This window comes from Panthera leo, chromosome B4, assembly GCF_018350215.1.
Source record: "Panthera leo isolate Ple1 chromosome B4, P.leo_Ple1_pat1.1, whole genome shotgun sequence".
In the NCBI taxonomy this organism is placed as follows: Eukaryota; Metazoa; Chordata; class Mammalia; order Carnivora; family Felidae; genus Panthera; species Panthera leo.
This window is the reverse complement of record NC_056685.1, coordinates 6,381,957-6,403,341: the sequence shown is the minus strand read 5'-3', so window position 1 is coordinate 6,403,341 and position 21,385 is coordinate 6,381,957. Positions and strand designations below refer to the sequence as shown.

At 45.5% G+C, this 21,385-nt stretch overlaps 1 protein-coding gene across 15 annotated transcripts in view; it reads left to right on the top strand.

Moving 5' to 3' along the window:
- SFMBT2 (Scm like with four mbt domains 2) overlaps window positions 1–21,385 on the top strand; it is a 225,133-nt gene that overhangs the window by 76,779 nt on the left and 126,969 nt on the right. The window contains exon 1 of one of the 15 annotated variants that reach the window (XM_042944818.1): window positions 16,055–16,221. The exons of the other annotated variants lie outside the window; for them this stretch is intronic. The gene's annotated coding sequence lies outside the window, so the exon portion shown is untranslated. Of the gene's footprint in view, window positions 1–16,054; window positions 16,222–21,385 lie in introns of those variants that run through there. 15 annotated transcript variants of the gene reach the window in all.

Genomic DNA, 21,385 nt, shown 5'->3' with positions numbered 1-21,385 from the left:
TTCGCTGGTTTGCTCGCTGTGATTCTCTCAACGTCTACGCTGTGTATTTACTAGAAGAAAGATTGACTAGACGTTCTCCGATTGGTGTGTCGTATTATGGCTCAAGACCATGTTTAACGGAGTCTTTGTGTTAAACTTTTGCTAATGGAAAGTAAATATTTAGCTCCTTCAAGTCCTAAAATTCATGCCTGAGCCAGAGTACCTGCCTAAAATCTGACGATTTGGCTGTTGAGGATTCAGGCATTTCTTTTCTTTTTTTTTTTTTTTTTTGGTGGGAGAGGATTCAGACATTTCTAAGTGGGCGAAGAAAAAAAGACTTTTCAACATTGTGGGAAGCACAGATAACACTTATAAATACCTACATAGATCTGTAGTGTGCTTGTTTAAAAATTCTACGCAGATAATATCGCACTGTGGTGTCCTTTGACTTAGTTGTTGATCCTCAGGGATTTTATACCAAAATCAAGTATCTTTTCGGCCACAGATACATTTTTGTCTTCTGCTTCATTCTCACCAGGGTCCTTCATGCATCTTCTTGTGAATTTAACAGCATTTGGAACTTAATATTTGGCGTAGTTTTGATTTGTAAATTAAATATTTTTCTTACGCAGGTTAGTTTCCACGAGGATCTGACTCTGATCTTTTACATTGTCCCCCCCGTTGATAGTGGATTGCTGATCCGTACATTTTTATTTTGGTTTCCAGCGATGGGGTCACGAGACCGTCCCCGTACACACGTTTGTTTCAACTCTGCCCTGATGTTCTGTGGTGACAACACCGCTCTGGGACTGCCCGGCTCTGTCAGCCGAGACTCTGCACAGGCACAGCACGTAGGCTCTGGAATTTCTTGTGCTTCCAGATTACTGGGGAGCGAATGCCGTTTCTTCCACTTTAAGCAGCGTGAGGCTGCTTTGTGGTGACAAGGCTTCCAGGAACTGCTATTCAGTCGTGTTCAGGTTCTCATCCCCTTGGAGTTTGAAATGGCTAACTTCTCTGGAAGAGCAGTGTTCATATTCCGAAGAATCGGCAGAGCTCTGCTGAATGGCTGTGTATTAAGGACAAAGGTTGAAACACTACGTACTCTTAGCAGTAGGAGCGATAGGTCCTAAGGCGGCAGTCTTCGAGGAAGGGCGGGAGGGTTTTAGAATCATGTATGAGACATACTCCCTTCCAGATGGCGGTTGCCTCAAAGATACCCCAAACAACAGCACTCCCCCCCCCCCCCGAAATACACACAGCCAGGTCATAATAATCAGAATGCGGAGATCTAATCGTGTGAGGATGCAAAGATTAGGTGAAGGTGTCGTAACTGCCTGGGCATCTATATGACCTTAAAGGCTACAGTTTGGACCAATGAGTAGAAGTTACTTTGGGGACAATGTAAGTAAGAGCTTTTTAGTGGTTAGGGGAATAAGGGCAGTAAATTTCCAGTTACTCCGATTGTTGAGATGGACATTGGGTTATCAGAAGTCAATGCCAAATGGATGGCTAATCTAGAAGATTGATGACTGTTAGACTTGTTTGACTGAGACTCGGCACACAGCCACCCTCAGTCACTCGCTCACAACACAAATATTTCACAACACAAATAGTTCATTGCATTATCTCAAGAGCTCAAGAGAAGGTGTTTCAATTCAAGTCTATCCCACTTCTGGCTGCCAGGCAGAGGGGGTTTCCTCTTACTCAGCCCTTTCATTCCATTAAGATCTTTAATTGATTGGATGAAGCCCACCACACACTGGGGAGGGCAATCTGCTTTATTCCTAAAGCACTGATTTAAACGTGAACCTCGTGTAGGGGCACCTGCGGAGCTCAGTTGGTTAAGCATCCGACTCTTGATTTTGGCTCAGGTCATGATCTCGTGGTTCGTGGGATCGAGCCCCAAGTCGGGCTCTGTGCTGATGGCTCGGAGCCTGCTGGAGATTCTCTCCCTCTCTCTCTGCCCCTACCCCGTTAGTACAGTCTCTCTCTCTCTCTCTCTCTCTCTCTGTGTCTCTCTCAACATAAATAAACTTAAAAAAAAAAAGCTTTACATTAATCTCATGTAGAAACAGCCTCACAGATACACCCAGAATAATGTTTGCTCAAACGGGCACCCTGGGCCCAGTCAGATGAACCATCACAATGTATCGTGACATTTTACTCTTCTGTGCCGGAGAATTGGGTCTGGTTCTTTATGCATTATTTAGGTAAAATGCCCCTGCCTTTTCAAAGAGCTCTCGTCACAGGAAGGCTGGGACAATAAACTCACATCTTACAGCAAGTGTCCTTGAGACATAAATCCCTGAGATCCTATAATCATTAAGAAATCCAACGGGTAGGGTGTGCACATTTTTAAGAAGGATCTCTCGTTTTGTTTGTATAGTTGTCTGGAGCGTAAGCTTCATGCGTTTGCACTACGTGGCGATAATGCAGTGGGGCAGACTTGTGGCTGTTAGCGTTTGGCAGATTTTTCTTTAGCCATACACAGGCTGGCAGCTAAAGTTATTCTGCAACTGGGCAAGTGAAAACTGCTAGAAATTGCTCTATGTTAGTATATTTGGGTAGTTCTGTGTATCTACCTTTCGCTTAAGGACCTATCTGTTTTTTTTTTTCTGTTGAAGGTCAATGCTAGTTTGGAATAAAGAGTAAAACCTAATGGATAGGCAGCGATTCTGCATTAGGCTTTTACTAAATGTTCTGTCGTATGTCTGTTTGAATCCCATAGTAATTTTAATGGGGTTCAGGGGAATTTTTCTTTTTTTTTCTTTTTTTTTTTTAAATTTTTTTAATGTTTATTTATTTTTGAGACAGAGAGAGACAGAGCATGAATGGGGGAGGGTCAGAGAGAAGGAGACGTAGAATCTGAAACAGGGTCCAGGCTCTGAGCTGTCAGCACAGAGCCCGATGCGGGGCTCGAACTCACGGACTGTGAGATCATGACCTGAGCTGAAGTTGGCCGCTTAACCGACTGAGCCACCTGGGCGTCCCGATTTTTTAAAGTTTATGTATTTATTTTTGAGAGAGACAGAGAGCGGGGGAGGGGTGGAGTGAGAGGGAGAGAGAGAGAGAGAGAGAGAGAGAGAGAGAGAGAGAAAGAGAAAGAGAATGAATCCCAAGCAGGCTCTGCACTGTCAGCACAGAGCCCAGCTTGGGGCTTGATCCCATGAGCCATGAGATCATGACCTGAGCTGAAACCAAGAGTCGGAGACTTAACTGACTGAGCCACCCAGGTGCCCCTCATTTTTTTTTAATAACAAAATACTAAAAATTAAGACAATCGATAAATACATAGAGGAAAAATTAACGTTCTTCTTCTGCTTTAGAACTCACTTGTCAGAAACAGCTGCTGAGACATGTACATTTTTCTAAATATTGCTCTGTTTTGATTCAGCTATGCTTCTGGAGATATTTTAAGGTAGAAACCAAAGTCACAGCACTGTGGTTTTACCATACACACCGTTCCGAGACTTGTTTCATTCCGCTGAATCGTGGCCACCTTCACGCCTTGCAGATCGGGCTCCTTGTGGGTGGGTGGCCTAATTTATTTAGTGAGCGTGTAGTATCTCCTCTGAGTTTGTCTGTATCGTCCACGGTGCTGCAGTGAGAACAGCTGTATTATCCTCCCTGTATCGTAAAATTTCATTTTCTTGATGACTTCTAAGACGCAAAGTTTCTGCACTTGGCAGGGTTGTGGTGTGAATGGTTGATTGGAGGGTGATTCTCTCAGGTTTACTGGCTTCAGGTTATGTTTGGGGACAGAATGCACTGTGCTGTGTAGGTTAGTTCTCCAGGGTGGACTGAACGCTCTTCATCGTCCCATTTTCCGCCATTCGATGTGGCCAACACGGAACCAACCCCAGAATTTTGGCGTGTCTATGCCGTTTGCTCTCCAATCCTTTTAATGCTGTCTTTCTCCTTCTGAAATTAGGTTATGTAGCACGTTTACCTGGTAAGTAATTAAAATCTCAGTTTCAGGGCTTTATGATTAGCCGTGGGGAAAAAAATAACCCCAGTCTAACTTTCTACTCTGTGAGGTTCAGTAAATATCATTTTGATATGCTGACAGCCTCATGTGGAGACAGCTACCAGCTATAAACTCAACAGACCATTAAGCTTCGAACAGAAGTATCACAGCAATTCCTCTGTACTCATTTGCTAATTATCGATGGGTATTTATGTACGGCTATACAGCTGAAGCGTGAGGCTATTTTTGGCCTCTTGTCCAGGATATAAGACCTAGGGCAGAATTCCCAGGTTCCCACATTCTTCTTCCCTTTATTTGATCTGTTTCACTTCCGGCTTGAACACTCCCGTTCATCCCAATCTTTGCTGCTCCATTGTCCTTTGTACCTTACGACAAAGTGGGCCACGGTCTCCTGAGTTCCTCAAGGACTTGTATTCAGCTCCAGGAGCAGGCTGGCTGCTTTGGAAAGTGGTCACAGCTCCTTGAGATGACCCGCGCCCCGTGTTTGTGGTGAATGTGTCGGCGGCCTGAAGGAAAGAGTATAGTTATGCTTCACGGTTTATGCCTTCAGGATAGTCCAACTTTTGTTAAGTGATGTCATAAACCAATTCTGGGCCAGGGAAATGAAGAGATTTTTGCGAATGATTTCTACAGTGAGAAGAAGTAATTTGAATGGGTAAGCCGCTAAAGCCTTTCTTGGACTGTCCCCTCACTCCAGCACTTAACATAAATCCTTTTTTAAAGGCATTAAAAAGTGCTATGACAAGTGTAGTTACTGTGGATAAATTTGGCTCCCGTATTTTATCTACATAATCTGATTGTAATTTATATATCTTCAGCCCAGATAAAGCACAGCCATTTCTTATTACCAGGTTTTTCTTGTTGTCAACATGACGTGAGTGGGATATTGGCTTTAACTGAAGGGTGGTGATTAATCATAACAGCTTGCGGAGAGATCGTTCATTGCTCTGTGTGGCTGAGCGACCGCTGGCAGAGCTGTGCGTCAATCAGGATAAACCCAGGTGGGTTAGTCACTCTTGGATGACGGCAGACGATGTGATGGGTTTATTAGTCGAGCTCTCTTTTAAAAATCGCTTCCCATTCTCAGCAGGTGGATTTGCAAATAGAAACATTTCGAGTCACCGTCGATGGGAGAGTCTGTGAGTTTGCAAAGTCGAGTGTAGCCGGCTGAAATGTCACCATAAATGGCCCGTCTTGATCTCACAGTAATAGCGGCTGGAAGGGTTTAGCTCGGGATTCCTCTTGTGAAGGGCAAAGAGGGCGGTTATGTAATTCTTGGTGATTCAGGTGTTCGGTAGGCCAAGAAGGAGATGGTCACCCTGCGTGGAACCCCACGGATAGTGTCAGGGGAGTTTACCTTTTGCTCCCCCGCCACGGAGCACTTTGTAACCCAGGCTGACATCCTTCTTACACCAAAGCTGCCTGTGTCCTAGCGTTTTCCTCTCCAGGGTTAGTATGTCGTCAGGAAGTGCACAGCAACTTAATAAATCCAAGGAAGGTGCATTTATGAAAAAAAAATAAGACCGAGTCTGCCCAGGTTAAATGCCAGTGATTCCTGGATTATCCTTCCTCTCCATCCTTTGCACCAGTTTTTCTTCATGAGGACAGATTGCGAGCGGGCTACCTCATTACAGTATCGAGCGCGTAACATGTTATGCCAGTAAATGACCCTTTGTAACTTTCTACCCCGTTTGTTGCTTGGGGAAATTGGACAGTGAGGATATTCTCCTTTCCAGTTGGAAAGGTAAGGTGCGCTGCAAAATGGCACGCCGTCGGTGTGGGCGCAGGATGGCCAGCAGTTGGAGTAGGCATCTTGTGGCATTTGAGTTCTCACCTCCTGGCATTTTTTTAAATTTATTTTTTATTTATTTTATTTATTTTATTTATTTAAAAAAAATTTTTTTTTAACGTTTATTTATTTTTGAGACAGAGAGAGACAGAGCATGAACGAGGGAGGGTCACAGAGAGGGAGACACAGAATCGGAAACAGGCTCCAGGCTCTGAGCTGTCAGCACAGAGCCCGATGCGGGGCTCGAACCCACGGACCGTGAGATCGTGACCTGAGCCGAAGTCGGACGCTTAACCGACTGAGCCACCCAGGCGCCCCAACACCTCCTGGCATTTGTAGCAGATCTTGAACTTGTCCCTCCTTGGGAATTTCTCTCTGGTCTGGAATAGCACGATGTGCTTTCCGTGCCTCAAATGAACCTCTGGTGTTTGGCTAGACAGCAATGACATCATTAAATAAATTTGATTGAAACTATTTACCAGTTGCTTTGTCTAAACCAATGATTCTTAACTGGGGAAGATTCCCCCCCTTGGGAACATTTGGCAATACCTGGAGAAAATTTTTATTGTCACAATGGCGGGACATAAATTTTTTGTTGCCACAACCCAGTACCTCTTGGGTATTATTGGGATTCGTTGGTAAGGTCCAGGGATACTGCTGAATATCCTACATTGTGTAGAACGGTTCCCCACGACAAAGAATGATCTGTTCCCAAATGTCATTATCCCTGAAGTTGAGAAACCCTGGTGTAAACTATCAATATCTCTCCTCTTACCAACAGCATATTTAGGCCTTTGGGCGTTTACTAATTTTCCTAGCTGAATTACCATTGGTTCTTCATCGTTACAGACCCGTCCCCTTTGTTGAAATGATGACTGTAGATGGAAGAAGCTGCAGGAAGTTTAAGGAATTATTCTTTTAATCTAAGAATAAAGTGAGAATCTATTTTCTTTTATAAAATATATTAGGGAAATCAGGGTAAACCTATAGGGTGTGAGCTGCTGTGACAGGTATGGCAGATAAGATGCAGTCTCAGAAGCTTGATATGATCCAGTGTAATTGTATTTCTCTTCTCACAGTCCAGTGTGGGTTGGCAGGCAGCCTTTGCTGTGTGCTTCCTTCATGGACCCAGGCATTTTCTGTCAGGTGGCCCTGCTGTTTTCATAAGGTCATGTCCTCGCTGCATTCCGTGGGCAGATGGGAAAGAAAGAGCCTAGGGGAGGCACAGCCTCACTTTATGTCGATTAAAATGAGTCATGCAACCCTCCAGATGCAGGGGACCCACTAAGAAGAGGGGCAGAGCTGCTGAGGACTAGCCGTGGACCTCAGGGAACAGTGGTGGCTGCACATCGCATGCAGGCATCTGGGTCACATTGCATCCAGGTTCCTGGATTCCCCGGGGAACTGAATTCTGTTGCAGTTAAGTGTGTATCGAATATTAGGCAGCTGATGAGATCATGATTCTCTAGAACAGGACCAGACCTGCAATACGTTAATAATAGGTGTTCGGTCAACGATTATTTATGAAGTCTCTTTAAATTTTTCGATGGATCGCATACAGTTGCTTCTTCCAAATACTTTTAAAATGCCTTTGTTTTTTCTTCCCTTTGTGAAAAAGAGTGTCATTAAATGTTGAGCTGATGGCTTTATTTATTCCTAGAGTAAGATATAGGATGACGAAATTTTCTATTATTTATTATTTTGTGTACAAAAATCAGGATTAATGAAGGAGGAAACATAGTATATAGGGGTAATTTTCTTTAGGTACTCAGCTTCTTTAGAGAATATAGAAGTATTCTGGTTTTCTATTTCTTCTTGAGGCAGTTTTGCGCACACATTGGTTTTTTAGGAATCTGTGCATTTCATCTGTATTTTAAGAATGTTGAACTGCTTTCAGGTTATAAAATTTCCTTTAATTTCTCACATTTTAATATGAGAGTTCTATTCCTTATCCTGACATTCTAGATATTTTTTAATTTTTGGTGTGATTGTTGTGTGTAGTCAATGTTCATTTAGATTTATTCCGATGTTTACCACTTTATTTTCTTGTAATTCAGTTTTACATCTTAGATCTTCCTTCTGGGATCCCTTTCCTTTGAAAAAGGTATGTTCTTCAGAATTTCCTGTAGTTGGTGCGGGCGGGGCCGTTGTTGATAAACTCCGTATTTCTTTGTCGCAAAATGTTTTCATTTCTCTCATACCACCAAGAAGTATTTCTGCTGTGTATATAGTGCCGAACGGACAGGTATTTTCTAGTAGCACGTTGACAGTGTGATTCTGTTCTCTTTGGCTTTTTAATGGTTGCTGAGACATCGGTTGTCAGACTAATTATCATTCTTTTCATGACAAGCAATCTTTTCCCCTCTAGCTCCTTATAAAATTCTCCTTATTTCTGGTGTTTTGTGGTTCCACTCTAATGTTTCTCAAAGTTTTCTTTTTATTACTTTTTATTAAATGTATTATTTATTTTTGTTGGGCTTAATTGGGTTTACTGATGTTGTGGATTCTTACTTGTTATCAGTTCTGAAAAATTCTCTGTTATTTTATCTTCAGATATTGCCTCTTCCCCATTCCCTCTTTTTCTTTTCTTCTTAGCATTCCAGACAGATTTCTCATAGACCGTATCCTCCACATTGGTTAATTTTTCTCCCATATTTTCATCAGCCTCTGCTGCAGATGTTCTTGGTCATTTTTATAGGGTCCTTTTGTTGTTGCTCTTGCTCCTTACAGATTTGAATTTCTTCTTTTATTTCCTTAAATACATTAAGGACAGGTCACTCTTGAATGACACAGGAGTTCGGGGCACCAGCCCCCAGTTAGGGGCACTGACTTCCCATGTAGTTGACAATACATACAGGCTCCCCAGAGCCTAACTACTGATAGCCTAGGGTTGGCCAGAAGTCTTACTGATAAACATAAAGTTGACGAACACATATTTTGTATGTTTTATGCATTATATGCTGGAAAAAATACCTGTGTGTAAGCGAGCTTGTGCATCTTGAACCTGTGTTGTTCGGGAGTCAGCTATAATACCAATATCTGAAATCTTTAAGGTCTGATTTTTTTCTTTTTTATCTTGTTAATGAACGTTGTCTGTTTTGGCCCTTTTCTGATTGGTCAAATAGAAGCAATGAGGGGTACTTCCTTATAATATTATTGTCAGGATTCACCAGATAAATACGTGTCCTAAATTCTGGAGAGTGGTTCCTAGTGAGCTCTTAAGAGACGTTACCCAGTGTAACAATAGTGCTCATAATAGCAACGATCGTTACTGTTGAGTGATGATTGATGGTGAGCTCATATCTTCTTACACTTTGAGATGTCTTCAAATGTTGGGCTGCAGATGGAACAGATTTGTGTTTGCTTCTGTCAGACAATAACCCACTTTAATTAAATGTTCGGCTTGCGGGTGTTTTGGACGACTGGGTTGCACGGGCTGGTTTGTGGTTATGAATTCTCAGGGGATGTTTCCTTTTCCTCCCACTCACACCCGCCATCAAAGTCAGCGCCAAGGTTTTGCCCAAGATGGCTTCCCGAAGGCCCCTGGCGAGAGGTGGTTATTTCTGGTCATTTCCGGTTCCTCCTCCCGCCCAGGAGGTAGCCCCCCTGGAGGTGTGCGCCTTGGGGCTTAGCTTCCTGGGGAGAGTCGGCTGTGGACGCTGTGCAGCGCAAGGGCCTTGGTGCCTGTCGGCTGTCTGGTTCCACCACAAAGCTGTTGCAGTGAGTCGGGCAAATGCCCTGCCGGGAAGTGATGGTCTCCCCGCTGCAAGCTTTCATCTAGATTTTTGCTTTCAGCGGACGTTTGGGTTCTGAGCGTTCCTTACCTTTTGCCAGCTCATTAATCCATTTGACTCACACTTTAAAAAACAAACATTTGTTAGTTATTTTCCGTGCAGGAGTTGGGTTATCTTCCCCAAACCACTGCAGATAGATGTTTAGGACTATTTTTTGAATGTGTGACTCGTCTTTAACTGAGGGCAGCCGGCTCTTTTTATGTTGCCGAATTCCTCTCACTGGGCAGACCTGGGTGACAGTCATGCTCAAAGCCGTGCTATGGATGTGGTGCATCTTTTGGAGCTTTGCTTTGAAGGATGATAAATAACGTAAAGCATTATTTTTATGTTGTGTTAAAGCAGATACATCTGTGGCGAAGTAGCAAGCGAGGTTTCCTTGGATATTTTGAGTAGAACTCGTGAGAGCACAAGGAAATGTCGCCCTGGAGTGTGCTGTCTTTACTACTCAGTGGGAGGGGGCTTCTGGATGAGGAGACAGGGCTGGTGATTTCTGTTGGTGGCCCCTCACCCCGCCCCCCCCCCCAATAAAAATGGCGGGCTCCTTTAGCTGGAACTAACAACACTCTCCATGATGATCTGCCAGTTGAGAACATTGCGCACGATGTCCCCAAGTGGTCACGTTGTTCTCTTTTTCCCTTCTTTGCCATTGTTTTTATTTATTTTTTTAATTTATTTTGAAAGAGAGAGCTCACGTGTCATGCTCATGAAAGTTTATTTATTTTGAGAGTGAGAGAGAGAGAGCGCTCACGTGCATGCTCATGAGTAGGGGAGGGGCAGAGAGGGAGAGCCAGAATCTCAAGCAGGCTCTGCACTCCCAGTGCAGAGCCCACGTGGGGCTCGGACTCACCAACCGTGAGATCGTGACCTGAGCCGAAACCAAGAGTCCGATCGATGCTTAACCGACTGAGCCACCCAGGCTCCCTGTCATTAATTTTCCATTATTTTCTCTTCTTCCTCCTTTTCTTTTTCCCTCCCTGCTTCACTTTTTGGACCTTTTCTTACTGACTTTTTTTCTGTTTGTCACGACTATTGGCCTGCATGAGTGGAGGGTTATCGTTCATTTTGATAATACTTGGTTTAAAGCATTTCTTAATGTAATGAAGCACAAGGTTTTTCGGGCCGGCGCTCGCCCACCCCTCTGCTACCTGCTTCCCCTGGGGCTCCGCCGCAGGAACCAGCCCGAGCTCTCCGTTACAGGCAGTAGTTAGGCTCCGTGGGCATCTGGTCTGCGTCACGCTGCTCACTGTCACGCCCTGAGAACAGCCAGAGGCCGTCCAAACGAGCGCGGCCCTGTCCAGCACACTGCGCCTTATTGATGGGACACGCACGTTTGAATTTCACATAATTTTCATGTCAAGCGCTGCTGATTCTTCCAGCCATTTAAAGGTATAAAAATCATTCTTGGCTTGTGGGTGGTAAAAACACGGGTGGTGGGAAGGATGTGACCCAGAGCCCTATCTACCTGTCACCTTAGACGTACTCTGTGACATTGTCGGCGGCTCAGGTCCTTTCGGTGGCTTCTTTTGACCCTCTTGGTCACTTTGCATCTTCGTAACGTTAAGATACAGGTATGTTTCAATAAACGTTCTAGAGCCCATCATGAAATACCAATTTTTTTTTTTTTTTAATTTTTTTTTTTTTTCAACGTTTTTTTATTTATTTTTGGGACAGAGAGAGACAGAGCATGAACGGGGGAGGGGCAGAGAGAGAGGGAGACACAGAATCGGAAGCAGGCTCCAGGCTCCGAGCCATCAGCCCAGAGCCTGACGCGGGGCTCGAACTCACGGACCGCGAGATCGTGACCTGGCTGAAGTCGGACGCTTAACCGACTGCGCCACCCAGGCGCCCCTGAAATACCAATTTTTAATCAACGCACACGGGCTTTCTAAGTCAGTTGGGAAATGCGTCAGTTGTAACTTATCTGCGATACATACAGACAAGTAAACAAATGAAATATGTCAAATGTAAATAATAGCGAAGGCTGTTTTCTTTCACACCCTACTCAGAATCATGTGTGTTGGTAACTGGGCAGCCCTTAGCAACTGTTGCCTTTGGTTTCTCCATACTCTCTCCTTTCCAGAATTTCTTTTCGACATAGATAAATGGAATTAAAATGTTCTTGGGGCACCTGGGTGGCTCAGTTGGTTAAGTGTCTGACTCTTGATCTCAGCTCAGGTCATGATCTCATGGTTGGTGAGATCGAGCCCCGTGTCAGGCTCTGTGCTGAGAGCACAGAGCCTGTTTGGAATTCTCTCTCTCCCTCACTCCGCACCCCTCCCCTGCTCTGTCTCTCTCCCTCTCTCTCTCTCTCTCTCTGTCTCTTAAAAATAAATAAACTTTAAATTGAAATGTTCTTAATGGTAGATGGCACTTCTATGATATTTAGGCATAGTTCAAAAGCTCTTCAGTGTATTTTATATATGTAGGCTTTTATGTTGCCCTGGCAAGCCAGGCCTCTTGGCGACTTTGCTATTACTCAGAACACGTTAGCGATTTATTAATAGACCCTTGATGCAAAACCGGTTTGTGGGACACCTGTGGTTAAGTGCTTGCCTTCAGCTCAGGTCATGTTCTCGCAGTTCGTGAGTTCAAGCCCCACATCTGACCGCGCTGACAGCTCAGAGCCTGGAGCCTGCTTCAGATTCTGTGTCTCCCTCTCTCTCTCTGCCCCTCCCCTGCTCACACTCTGTCTCTCTCTCTCAAAAACAAATAAACATTAAAAACCTGGTCTGTAAGTTGGGGGCTCCCTGTAACTGTCACAAGAAAACCAAGTCGTCTAACGAGTGATTTGTTCCTGCCCCTGCTCTCGGACCACAGCGGCAGAGAGCCTCTCCGTGGCCCCCGCTCCTCTGTGACAGCAGATATCGCTGATGCTCTTGGGTCTGTGATATCCTGGCACTTTCTGTCGGTCCAGGCAGGATCCTCACGAACGGGCAGAAGAAGGAACAGCGATGAGGGAAGAATGGAACGGTATTGACTTTCTACATTCCTGTGCCGTCTTACTCCTACCGTGGCCAGACGAGATGGGTTCCTGTCCAGCTCTTCCCCGGGCCTGTGCTTATATCACCACTCGTAAAAATCACCCTGAGATGATGGCAGTGAAAAGATTCCATTTCTCTTTGTATCCGTGAAGAAATAGTCTAAAACTGGAAGAGTTGTAACTAGGAAAGGTTACTCAAAGAGGCACACACATTTCCAGACGAATGCCATTTGGGGCTGGTTTTAAATCTGAGCGGTTCACTGTGTCAGGGCTATTGAAATACTGGGTAAAGTGACAAAAAATCAGCAAGAGCTTTTGAGTTTTTGACAAGTCAATTCCAGGCTGTCGTGAGAGTAAATGTTTAAATAAGGTCCTGTTGCATTATCTACTCCCTTCTTTTCAAATCTCAAATTATCCGATCTTCTCCCCGTGGAAGGAATAATGGTTGCAAAATGAGCAGGAAATTTATTCCTCTCTACTCATCTGGCATAAATTGTTTGCCCCACATACGTTGAAGAATTACTGCTTCCAAGGCTGATGTGATAGTTTTTGTGTTGTTAAACAGCTATAAATCTCATCTAATACGGTCTCCGTGATAACAGGAAGAAAACTGTAGGTTAATATCTGTTATATTTCATTGCTTAAAAATAATTGTTACTGGTAAAACTCCATTTTTACAAACATAATTTGATCTCGCATAATTGATAGAAGAAAATTTGGGGAACCTGTCCAGGCTCTGTTTACAGCTGATTTTTTCAAAAACTGCCACATGCAGTGATCCAAACGAATTCTGTTTGTGTAATAAAGAGGGCAGAGTTTATAGTGAGCTCTCAGAATGAACTAACGACAGTTACAGAAGCAGCATTTTTTTTTTTTTTTACCTATTCTGATCCTTATGCAAAATTGAAATATTTTGCAATATGCTATCATAGCATTTTTGGGTAGTTGGTTTGTTTTAAAAATCACAGAAGACAAAACCTTAGGGGCTTATTTGAAATTTCCTGTTCAGTTACTGAAGGTCTTGCCAGAGAGAGGGGAGAAATAGATGCTAAAATATTCCTACTTTTAGGGCGGCTACTGCCTGCAGACCAGCACGGCTATTGTTTCAGGTACCGAAACTGCTCAGCTCTTTCTTCACTGGGGAGGGAGAGCCATGCCATAATTTTGGTTCTTTCCGGACAGTTTCCTTTTAATTACGAGCTGATTTATGGTTTTGATTCACGATTCTAGCATTATGGAATGTTCCTTGCAATTAATCACTTTCATTAGACTTTTTTTTGGTCATAGCGACAAAAATCGAGCCAGCTAATTGCCTGGGTATCTCTGTTTTTGGAATAGTCATTGCAACTCCTGTTTGTCATGTGCGGGAACTTCACCCGGGTGACACCAAGGGTCAGGGTTCCACGTCACTGCCCGCTTTGGAGCTGTGAGCTCTTACTAGCTGTGGTTAAGCTAATGAATAGTAATCAGTTCCCACGGCATGCCTAGTGAGTCAAGACTGATACAAACTGAGCTCATTGCTGAAGTGTTTCTCCCGCACGAGTAGAAGAGGGAGGGTGTCTGGAGTCCTTATTTTGGGGGTAGACCATCTCTTGTCTCAGTTGGAGCTGTCTCTCTGGGACCAGACTCTCACCTGCTTCCCCGACCCGTGTTCCGTCCCCCGAGTCCCTGTGCTCAGTGGAAGTTCTAGTCCACAAAACCATACCAGATTGGTTCTTGAAAACTCCACCCTGGGCCAGATTCTGAAAGCAATTTGGAACCACTGTGTTTTTGTCGCTTTGATAGTGTAGGGCTGTTGAGATAGATTCCCCTGTCAGTGGGCGGCCTCGGAAAGAAGCAGGGGTGAGGACCCTTGAAGGAGGGAGGCGTGACGGAGACGCCAACTTTTTTTTTTAAGTTTATCTATTTAGTAAATAAACGAGAGTGGGGGAGGGGCAGAGAGGGAGGGAGAATCGCAAGCAGGCTCTGTGTGGCTCGATCTCACGAATATGAGATCATGACCTGAGTTGCCATCAAGAATCAGACGCTTAACCAACTGAGCCCCCCACGCGCCCTGAGTTACCTTTGAGGGACCTTGGACAAACTGCCTGAATTCTCTGCTTTCAGTTATGTGAGATCAAATGATGATCCTAAAAATGAAGCTTTACTAGTAACAGTTATTTTTTTTTTAATGTATTTATTTATTTTGAGGGAAAGAGAGAGAATCCCAAGCAGGCTCCGTGCTCTCTGAGCAGAGCCCGACGTGGGGCTAGAACTCATGAACCGTGAGATCAAGACCTGAGCCGCGGTCGGATGTTTGACTGACCACCCAGGCTCCCTGTTCGGAAGTGATGAACTATAACATATTTATTCAGTTCTCCCAAATAGAATGACATCTGAGCAGAGGGCTGCGTGAAGTGCGGGACCAAGCCTGGGACGTATCTGGGGGAAGAGTGTTCTGGGCAGAGGGAACAGTAAGCGTAAGCGTCCTGAGGCGGGAGCATCCTTGATGTGTAAGAGGAGCACCCGGGAGGCCAGCGGAGCGGGGCGGGGGTGCGCGCTGGGGAGAGCATCGGGGGAGGATCGGAGCCGGGGCCGGCAGGGCCCAGTGGGCCGTGGTAAAGACCGGCCTTTCTCCCATCAGCGGGTTTTGAACAGCCGGGAGCTCGGTCACGGCCTGTGTCCTAGGCGGATCATTCTGGCTGCTCTGGGGAGGCAGCAGGAATAATCCAGGTGAGAAATGCTGGTGGCTCGTGTCAGGGTGCTTGCGTCTGGGGGCTGGGGGATGTGGTGGGAAGGCGGGAGAGAGAGCATTAGAGCCAGGGCTGGCTCCAGGGCCTTTGGTCTGACCACCTCGGGAAGCTCGCTCGTCGCGGGGTCCGGACGTCGTGTGGGGAGAGCGTGCCGGGGGTGGGAACCAGCCGCTTGTGCTTGGCCGTGTCGAGGCGAGGTGCCGGTGGAGATGTCACGGAGGAAGGTGTCCGTGTGGGTCTAGGGCGCAGAGGGCGGTGCTGTTGGGTGCTGGAGCTGGGTGCTGTCGGCGCATGGTGTTGGAAGCCGTGAGACCGGATGAGAGCAGTCGGGGGGCGGGTGGAGGGAGAGGGGACGTCCTAGGACTGTGCTCTGGGACACGCCAGTGTTTTGAGGTTGGCCGATGAGGGGAGGCGGCAGGGGAGACTGAGGCGTGATGCCCAGCGAGGTGCACCGAGAGGGCTTGATGGCCCGGAAGCCAGGTGTCCTGGTCAGCTGGGGCGGCTGCAGCAAAGCACCGCAGACTGGCTTAGAGGCGACGGGGCTTGCTTCCTCCCAGTTCTGGGGGCTGGACTTCTGAGACGAGGGGGCCGGTGTGGGTGGTTCTGGGGAGGGCCGTCTTGCGGGCCGCAGACTGCCAGCTTCCCCTCGTGGCCTCCTCGCTGGGTAGACGGGTGGGGGAGCCCTCGGGGCCTCCTCCGTAAGGGCACTAATCTCATTCATAAGGGCTGTCTGTCCCTTTGTGACCTCATCGCCTCCCAAAGGGTGTCAGATCCTGTCACCTTGGGGGTTGGGACTTCAACCTAAGAAGTTTGGGGAGGCACACAAACATGTACTCCACTAACATAGGAATGTTTCGTAAGGAGGAGGGAGTGATGAGACATTTGGGACTCTGTCCACAATGTCAAGTAAGCGTAAGACTGAGAACCGACCGCTGCCTCTGGCAATCCGGAAGTCCTTGGTGAGCTTACCCTTCTGCCTACTCAGTCTTTCCCATTCTGCGCTGTGCTCTGCGGGGCTGGCCCCACCTGGTTCATGGTGCTCGGCTAGGTTGCTTCCCGATAGTTGGACCCTGGCACCTGTTGTGGCCTCTGCCCTTGGTTTCGCCAGGTGAGAAATCGATCTGCAAATTTTGCCGTATGGAGTTGTCGGAGCACAAATTTCCTAAGAGAAGAAACACGTAAAAGAGCGAGGTTATGTTGGGACTATTCTCCAGTTTGCAGACCTGTAATGTAGACAGTATTCCATCCCGTAATTTTGGATCGCTAATGGCTATTGCAGTGTAGACATACAAAATGTGTTTTGATTTTTTGAGAAAAAAAAAAAAAGAAACTATGTCACTAATATTTTTTCACTAGCGTGCTTAAGAAATGTACCTTCGGTAAAAACGTTCTCATGTAATGTAGTAATGGAAAGCATTTAATTCTATGGTAACTGGATAATAAATCCTATTTTTTAAAGCTTATTTATTTTGAGAGAGAGAGCACGACTGAGAGCCAGGGAGGGGTAGAGGGAGAGAGGGAGAGAGAGAATCCCAAGCAGGCTCTGCCCTCTTGGCAAAGAGCCTGATTACGGGGCTTGAACTCACCAACTGTGAGATCATGACCTGAGCTGAAATCAAGGGTTGGACGCTGAACCGACTGAGCCGCCCGGGCGCCCCAATCCTGTTGTTAAGGGCATGTTTTCTACGGTCTCCGTTTTGCCAAGACGTTCTGTTTTGGGATAATTCAGAGTATCTCAAATGTTTTCATAGGATTTGTCGGTAGAGGAGAGTTTGAGTTTCATTAGTATTCAGAAAAATGGCAGATTGAAAGAATTGACCCACATCTGGGGCCATGTTTTACAGTGAGGCATGACTGCTGGGTCAGCTGACAGAATGCCTGCAAGCTATTGGCGCTTACGTTTGGACCTAACTGATTAGGTATGAATCATGCCTCTTCTCTCGAAGAGCATACTCTGAATCTTCTTCACCTTTGCTGTAGCGAGAGGGATTTCGTTGCGTATCGTAAGTATGTCAGATCTCAAGCCAGATGCTTACAGATAGAATCGTTGCGTTGCTTTTCTCGTGTTACGGTTCACATTCAGCGCTGACACACTGTCAGTGAGGGGTAATTAAAGATGCCTTTAATTATTGTAATTAGCATGTTAATCAGATCTGTACATTAAGAAAGTAATCTTCAGTGAGGTGTTTTCACGAAGTATTACTCTTTTTAAATATTTCATTCTAACGGAAATAACATTTCATGAGGTGTGGTGGTTGGGGTAAACAGGAACTTCTGTCTTAGTTTTAGCTTTCTTTAAGTATCTTTTTTTTAAATACTTGTTTATTTTTGAGACAGAGAGAGACAGAGTGCTAGTGGAAGAGAGGGGGGGAGAGAGAGTCCCAAGCAGGCTCTGTCCTGTCGGCTCAGAACCCGATGTGGGGCTTGAACTGACGAACTGTGAGATCGTGACCTGAGCTGAAATCAAGGGCTGGACGCTTAACGGACTGAGCCACCCGGGTGCCCCAATCCTGTTGTTTAAATGCATGTTTTCCAAGGACTCTTTTGCAAGACGTTCTGCTTTGGGATAATTCAGAGTATCTCAGTGTTTTCCTAGGACTTGTCGGTAGAGGAGAGTTTGAGTTTCATTAGTATTCAGAAAAATACTATTGAAAAATACTAATGAAAAAATACTAACTCCTAGAGAGAGACAGAGACACAGAATCCAAAGCAGGCTCCAGGCTCCGAGCTGTCAGCACAGAGCCCGATGTAGGGCTCGAACTCACGGACCACGAGATCACGACCTGAGCCGAAGTCAGATGCTTAGCCGACAGCCACCTAGGTGCCCCAGGAACTTCTGTTTTAAATCATTTAAAATTGACTCACCCGGCCTTATGAATCTTTTAAAGTGGACCCACAGAAGGAGTTTTGAGGAATCTGACCCAGAATCTAAAGTTTTGTCGAGTAATTGTCTTTATGTCCTAGATTCCTGAAATAATTTGTGTTGCGCATCTGTTTTATTCTCATGATTACGCAATACGTATGTTTGGAGGGGTTATTCTGAGATTGACGTTTTATACATAGCATGTAAATTAAGAGACGTCTGTCTGTTGGAAATGCATTCTTTGGTATATTTGTGACCGATCATAGGCCTGCCTCATCGCTTTGAGTCTCACTGGCTGAAAGGGGACTAGAATAGCTCGTCCATTGGATTTTTGGGGAGCACTCACTGAGGCGCTGCGTGCGAAAGCGTTTGGCTTAGTGTTTGGTACACAGCGAACTCTCTGTAGCTGTTTTGTAATCAGAGTTGTAGGGTCTCCTATCTGCTGGGTTGGGGAAAGATGCCACGTTGATTCCTTTGAAAGGAACAGTTGTGTTTTCAATTGTATGGGCACAGGTTAAGAATCTTTGCTTTAGGGGATATAGTAACTGGTCAAATTGGAACTGTAGTAACGGGCCTGTCTGGGATGAGGAAACTGACCTCACTGTTGGGGTCTTGGTTAAGAGACGTTCCTAGCAGTCCAACATATGGGTTGTACGGGATCTGTAGAGCCAATCTTGAAAGAACTGACATCTTTTTAAAAAAAAAAATTTTAATGTTTACTTTTTGAGAGAGAGACAGAGCCTGAGCAGCGGAGGGGCAGAGAGAGAGGGAGACACAAACTCTGAAGCAGGTTCCAGGCTCTGAGCTGTCAGCACACAGCCTGACACAGGGCTCGAACTCACGAACTGAGCCGTGAGATCAGGACCTGAGCCAAGTTGGATGCTCAACCGACTGAGCCACCCAGGCTCCCCACATCTTTTTTTTTTTTAATGTTTTTTTTTTTTAATGTTTACCTCATTGGTTCATCATGATTCTTTCGTGCTCTGGAGAGGAACTATTCAAACCTTCACCTGATTCGGTGAAGCCCACCCACATGAGGGAGAGCAGTCTGTTTCACTCAGAGTCCATCGATTTCAGTGTAAATCTCATCCCACATCATCCTCACAGAAAAATCCAGGCTAATGTTTGACCAGGTGTCTGGGCACTTGTGTCCCAGGCACGTTCACACGTGAAATAAAACCATTACAGATAGCAATTGTGCAAATCGTCTAAAGATTCCCCGGCTCATGTAATGAGATATATGCAGAGGGCACGTTAATGTAAATTTTATGCAAGCTTGTTTTTTTTTCCTTTCTTTTAAAAGCTTACACCTAAGGGAAGCTTTGGGAAAATTTTGAACGGAAGCTATTTGGCTGCAGCAAAGAAAGTAACTTTGCAGAAAGAAATAAGTCAAGTATGTGTGGGAGAGAGATACCTGTGAAAAAAAGTCTTTAACAAAAAAGTGTCTTATTCCATTGAACTTGGAGCCCTGGCCCTTTGTGATATGTCAATTCAGTCCCGACACTTTCTCTGCAGCATGAACTAATAAAAGACGTGTAGGAAGTTTTTTCTTAGTGGAGAGAAAAAAAAAAGTGACTCTTTGGAGAAGTATTCTTTAAAAGCAGGAACGCGTTTGAAGCGATCGCAGAAATGCCTGTAGAGTGAGATATTGGCAGCTAGAGAAGAATTGGAGAGAATGTGCTAGAATCGGAGAAATTCCACGTTTTATTGGATAAAAAGTCTCTAAGCAGGGGACGGTGATTGCGTCTGAAATGTCTTTGCCTTCTAGGCTCTTAAAGATACGGTGTGGAGTAATTTGAGTTCTACCTTGAGAATGTCATAAATGATTCTTATCTGTCTGGCTTTTGCTTTGGAAATCTTGGTTGTCTGTGGCGCTGGGAGGTTGTTGGGAACTTCAGGGAAGCAGTTGAGGCCTGGATAAGCGCTGCCTTGTATTTTTTTGACTTCTGGGTGATGCCTTTGCCTGAAATGAGCAGGTTCAGGGCTGCCTGATGGGGCTGTAGTGTGTGCTCCTTGAGAAGGAGAACTGCAGAGAAATGCTGAATGTCTGCCCTACCTCCTCAGATGTTTATGATGCCAGCTTAATTAAAAGGATGGATCTCTGGCTTTCTGGGTTGTATGTGCCACAACTGAAAACTAAAATGATTACTTAATATCACAGGTGAGCCGTTGCAAGCCAGGCAGATGAAGGAAACGGCAGCTCATTTGTGCATGCTTGTGGCGTGCTGTGGCGTTAAGTCGTATTTTATTGAAAGGTCTGTGTCATATCCATGGAAACGGTGGTTCTTCGTCGGAATCCGACAAGTTGTATTTCAACACGAGATTAGGAAACAGACACGGTTTCCGAAGCCATCGGATCTGTCCGCCCTTACTTCCCGTGACGGACTTTATGAAACACCTGCTGTATGCATTTGCTACTGGGTGTGTGGAGCGCGGATGGAGTGGGCAGGCAGATAGGGACTGTCATTAGGCAAATGAGTACAGACGTGTCATTGTACATTGTGTTCAGGCTGTGAATGGAAAGGCTCTGGGACTCCAGGAGGCAGGACAGCTGATCCTGGAAGTTAGGGAGGACCCATGAGGGAGTTATGGTTGAGGGCAGGAGTTTGCTGGGGACACATGAGGGGGAAGGCGTTTTTGCACCAACGGAGGAGGGGGTTGAGGCCGGTAATGAGGCCACTGGAAGGGAAGAGTTGAGAGGATACCAGTGTGGAGAGCGAGGGGAAGAGAGAGCCAGTCAGGCAGGACATCGGGCCAGGTCTGGGAGTTTGAAATTTACTCTAAGATTTAGTGGCTGCATGAAAGGATCTCATGCCCTGTTTTAAAAGGCTCATGTTGAACATAATATTCAAAGTCAAAAGCTTTGCCGTATCTAACAAAGGATTAATATCTGACATAAATAAAGAGCTCTTACAAATCAATATATTTCTCTAAAAGATCAAAGCTTGATTTGATGGATGACAGGTATGAGATGCCTTCCAGAAACCCATGGAAATCTGTGAAGCAGGCAGTGGAATCTGAGATTCTAAGGCTCAGAAAAGAGGTCTGGGGGCGCCTGGGTGGCTCAGTCAGTTAAGGGTCCGACTCGATTTCGGTTCAGGTCATGATCTCACGGTTCGTGGGTTTGAGCCCTATGTTGGTCTCTGTGCTGACAGCTCGGAGCCTGGAGCCTGCTTTGGACTCTGCGTCTCCCTCTCTCTCTGCCCCTTCCCTACTCGTGCTTTTTCTCTCTCTCAAAATAAATAAACTCTAATAAGAAG